We start from the raw sequence: 5763 nt of genomic DNA, 5'->3' as shown, positions 1-5763 counted from the left end.
ACTATACCAAGTATATCATTAAGTATAAATAAATTAGACAGTTCAATTAAAAGTCAGATATTTTTACAATGGATGAAGAAGCAAGACCTGCAAGTGTGTGTGTCATGCTAAATGAAAAAACAAAACCAGGATGATCTGTCAGGAAACATTCTGTAGGTCTACACCAGATAACAATGATGACAAAACTGTGAGGAAGAGCAGATAAGTGTGCTTTCAATTTTATTCAGAGGACCCTAATCCCTTTAACTCTGAAAATCTTTTTCACTTCAGAATTACCTACCTCCAACATTCTTAGCAACCAAGTCAACAAGAAATGAAGGCTGTACTAAGCATCCAGACTCCAGAGGGGCAGTGATTTTCTCAATCTTCCCTGTGAGTCTCTCTTGGATGCCTATGGATGTAGTCTATATATTCTAATTCATCAGCATGGGTATTCTATGAAATATCTTTCCAAAATATCTTATAAGTCCTCAGTTACCTGGGTTTCTCTATTGTGTCTTTTTTCCACATTGTCATTTCACACCCCTTATACTTTCAACATACCAGAAGATGTTTAAAGCTAGTAAGTGTTTAAAGTAGTAATAGTAACCATTTGTTGATATTTATTGCATATGCATAAAATGAAATGTGTAACAATCAAACAAGTACTGGGAATCAAGGTCATATTGTTATAGTCTTTCACCATACATGAAGTGACATTATTTGAAGGTAGATTCATAGTTCAAAATGTAAACCCTATGGCAATGATGAAAATAAGTTTAGTAAGTATATACAGGAGATAAAATGATTTTTCAAAAATGCTCAGCAAAATTAGAGAAGGCAGAAAAAGGAAAAAGAAACATAGAAGAAATGAAACTAATAGAGAACAGCTAGCAAGATAGTATATATTTTTTAATAATAATATTTTATTAGGAGTGTCCAAGGGCAGCTCATAGAATCCTAGACTAGTTGTGCCATCAAGTGTAATGGTATACAATCAAGGATTCACTTGCCTTTGCTGGAAAGATAGCTCATACTTTTTTTTTTAATCCATATAATTTTTTTATTTAAAAATTCTTTATTGTTTAAAGTATTACATAAGTCTCCTTTTCCCCCCATTGACCACTCCCCAGCTGCCCCCACCCCAAGATAGTATATTTTAATACACTATACAAACAATAAATTTAAAGATGAATGATTTAAGAATAATAGTTAAAAATTGACAGACTGGATTTTTTTTAAAAGACCCAACTATATGAGATTGTATTGATCAGGGAAACAGAAGCAATAGGATGGATCATTGGCCCATTGACTCACATGATCATGAAGACTACATTCCACAGTCCTCCGTCTGCAAGCTCGAGAACCAGTAAAGATAGTGGTATAATTCAGTTGGAGTCCAAAGTCCTGAGAACCATGGGGACTAATGGTGTAAGTTCCAGCTGGAGTCCAAAGGCCAAAGAATCAAGAGACCGATGGTATACATGTCAGTCCACATCTGAAGGTTAAGAACCAGGAGCACCAACGTCCAATGGCAGAAGATGGATGTCCCAGCTGAAGCAGGGAACAAACTTGTCCTCCCTCTCCCTTTTTGTTCCATTCAGGCTCTCAAATGGCTGGATGACATTTACCCACATTGGTGAGAGCAATCTTCTTTAATTAGCCTATTGATTCACATGTTCATTTCTTCTGGAAACACCCTCACAGACACACCTAGAAATAATGTTTTACAGCTATCTCGATATCCATTAGCCCAGTCAAAATTAACCATTACAGAGGTCTACAAGAAACCTATTTTAATATTACGATAGTAGACTTCCAGTTTCAGATCCAACATGTAAAAAATTTGGAAGTTATAACTCATATCCTTAAAAAAAAAATGAGAAAGCTGAAAAGCAATGGCTTTTCTTGGACCCAGCAGAGAACTGCGGCTGCCTGGCAAATTGCCACCCCAAAATCTGGGTAGACAGATCCAGAGCTGAAGCTCAGATTCACTTACCTGAAGCAAAAACCCACCAGAGCCATAAACTTAAATGGCAGATTTGACAAAGGTTGAGTAGACTGGCTTGAGTGAGAAACTTAGTTGTAGTTTTGGAGAGCGGGCACATATATCATGAGTTTTATCTCCAGGAATCCCACCAAATTCTCAGAGAAAAGTTGAAAAAGATCCCCCTCATGGCTCTGGCAGGGAAAAGAGGACTAGAAATCAATGGAAAATGTGCCCAGAGTGTTTTCCATAACAAAAGCCCAGTCTCCAGGGCAGTGGGGGCGGGAGGGGTGGGGGGGGGGGGTGGGAAGACTTTAACAGAGCCCTATTCAGGATCACACAGCATGAGTAGTTTACAGAACCAAAGCATGTATCACCAACTTTGGGGGCTGTGCAGCACAAGTCTAGGTTGAAATCTGAGATGGTCAAGATCAAGTGGAGAAAGTGTAGGATGGTCATTGTCAGCCCTGGCCAGATTTGCTCAGTGGTCAGAGCATCAACCCACAGACTGAAGGGTTAGATTCCCCATCAAGGGCATGCACCTCGATTGAGGGTTTACTCTCCCCTCCCCAGTTGAGGGCGCCCCATTGGGGAGGCAACCAGAACCAGTCCATGTATCTCTCCCACACTGATGTTTCTCCCCCCTCCTTCTCCCTCCCTTTCACTCTCTCTAAAAATCAATGGAAAAGAATATCCTCCAGTGAGGATTTTTTTTTAAAAAGTCATTGTCAAACTGTTTTGGGGAAGTGTTAATTTCTGCTCCCAAAGCTAAAGTGTCTGTGGTGAAATAAGCTTTCTTAAGGCTACATAATAAATACCCCTCCTAATGAGTCAGTTAATACATTTAACATAGTAAAGTCTCAAAGAAACCGCCAAGTAAAATTGAAAGCTATTACAATTTTATTCTCAATCCTGTTTGTACATCAGAAAAGCTTATTTGAGTTTTACTAAATACAACACATGGGTCCCATCCTATACTCAGGATATGAGCGGGGCCAATACCAAGACTCAAAAAAAAAAAAAAAAGGACAAAGAATTGGGTACAGTACAAGAAAAAAAAATTTCTCAGTAAAAGAAGCAAGTTCTTTGCAATAAGTAGTAAAGGACCCTAATGTGTCACGCCAAAATATGCCTGACATGTAAGTTATGTTGAGCTGAGTCAAATAAGCAGCAGGAAATCCAGGAAAAGCACCCCCCCCCCTTTTCTGCCTAAAGGCAAGATATAAATTCTCCTTTTACTGGAGGCAGCTTCTTAACCCAGACACAGCACCAGACGAATCTGCAAACAAACTTCTCCATTAGTTTCCTCACCTACATTTACCTTCCTGCAACCTGCCACCCTGGGAAGGCTAACACTTCTTTCCTTTGTCCTGTTATTTCTCCACAAATTTATTGTTCTTTGTTGAAGATACTATGTAAGTCAGAATGCTAAGCCTCCAATTTGAGCTACTCTTCATTTTAGTTTCTCTCGTGTGTTGTGTGCTGCATGTGTTGATAAACTGTTCTTTTTCTTGTTAATTTTTTTGTTAGAATCACATCTGAAAACCTAAGATACGTAGAAGTAAAGTTTTACCCCCGCTAGAGTGGTATGAAAGCTTGAGAAAAGAAGAAAAAGCTTGGAATCACTGCCACCAGATATATAAAAGGAAGTCAAGGGATGAAAAACTGAAGTTTGTTTACCAAGCAGCTCAAAGAGCCCTCTTTAAGTCAGAGTAAGACTTTGGAGCAGAGCCAATCAACCTGGTTCAACAGCCCAGAACAAAGGGAGGAGCAAAGGTACTGACAAGTTTCCCCAGGACTGGAAATTAACAAGGCAGGTACTAGAGTCCTGATGGAACCTATTACTTTCCCAGGGTTGCCATTAAAAAGCACCACACACTGGCTGGCTTAACACCACAGAAATGTATTGTCTCACAGTGCTGGAGGCCCGAAGTCTATAAGGTGTTAGCAGGACCCTGCTCTCTTGGAAGCTTCTAGGGGAGGATTCTTCCTTCCTTTCCCAGCTTCTAGCAGCCCCAGGCATTCCTTGGCTTGTGATAGCATAATTCCAATCTTTCCTAGAGCCATATTCCAAGCCTTCACATGGCATTTCATGTGTGTGTGTATGTGTTTACAAATTTCCCTCTAATTATAAGAATACCAGTCACGTTGGGTTAGTCCCACCCTAATGTCCTCAACTTAATTTCCCAATAAGGTCATACTCATAGGTAGGACTTCAACATATCTTTTTGGAGGACACATTCAACTCATAACCTCAAGTAACTTGGAGAGTTAAGGAGAACTCAGCAGAAATCATTAAATGAAATCATGTTGGCCTGGCTGAAAAGGAAGATAAGCCAGAATGGGCTGGGACACAGGAAGGGGAAGAAGGGTTAGGGAGGGGGCTAGACGTTTTGAAAGAAGCCTTGTTAAATCACGGCCAGAAAATCTATTGAAAATCTGGGAGAAAACACATTAACATGTTAGTAATGGTGGGACCACTGATGACTTTACACACTTTGTACATTCCTAATTTTCTACAAGAAGTGCATGACTTTTATAATGAGAGCAACATCATTATTTTTAAAATAACTATCCAGTAACTTCCACAATCCTCTTGAGTGCTTACAATTGAGAGTATAAAGGTAAAGAGAAAAACACATATATAGGATAAAAATATGTAAGAAAATAAGAAACAAATTTATGCTGACCCACAATCTGCATTCAATAAGTACATACAAATAAATGCAGAGCAGAAAAAAAATGTGGCTTTCATCTCAAACAGATCTAAATTTAATCCCAACACTCCCATTTGTCAGCTAAGCAATAATGAGTGAGGTTTGTTTTCTCACTTATAAAAATAGGATTTTAATCTCCATCTCACCAAGCTGTTACAAGAGTCATATGAAAGCATTATGTGAAGAGGCTAGCACAGTGTAAATACTTAAATGTTTTTCAACATTTTCACTATGTTAATAAACTTGTATATACAATCTATGATTTTAACAAAGAGCATAATAAACACTCGACGGCTGTGACCTGGTCAGGTGAAGAGAGCAGTAGCATGGGCAGAGTCAGAGAAGACTGCCTCAGTTTTCTGATCCAGAAAAGTGAAGGATATAAGTACTTACTGGAAAGAGTAATTATGCAATTGAAGTGAATGTGGATTCCATACATTTGTTAAGTTTCAGAAAAAAATGAGATAAGCCTCAACTTGGGATGTCCACGCTATGTGCCTATAGCACCAGTTGGAACACTTCAGACGGCAAGTAACCAAAATGCAACTAAAATCGCCTCATACAAAAGGGAGCAATAATCTCAGATAACAAGTAGTTTGGGATTAGGGAAATTCCAACAGTTTGATGCCAGCAGAGACCATGTTTTTTCTTCCTTTCCACTGTTACTGTACTCTCCTCAGTTCCAAAACAGCTGCTAATATCAGAAAAGAGCTGTGGCTTTCCAAATACCTCTTTTTAGAAGCTACAATAATATTCCCCAGAAAGTTTCCCCACCCTGGAAAACTTCTCAACCCATCTCATTGGCCAGAATTACCTCACATGGGACTGCTTCTCCTGAAGCACACAGAGGGGGACACCAAGCAGTTCGATTAGAAAGCGCCAGAAGAGAAGGTGAGAAGTGGGGCAAGTGGCTAGAAAGGCAACAGGATCTGCCATACCTGTCTATGCACTGACACACAGGGAGATGAAGAGAACACAGAATTGGAGTTCTGAACGGACAGTACTGATGTACTATGAAGGATCGCTATGAAGTTAAAGAAGAGGGCCAAGAAATGAGTGTCCCTGGGACACAGGTAGGGA

Source organism: Cnephaeus nilssonii, assembly GCF_951640355.1.
Source record: "Cnephaeus nilssonii genome assembly, chromosome: 2".
Classification (NCBI taxonomy): domain Eukaryota; kingdom Metazoa; phylum Chordata; class Mammalia; order Chiroptera; family Vespertilionidae; genus Cnephaeus; species Cnephaeus nilssonii.
This window is presented reverse-complemented; position numbering follows the sequence as displayed.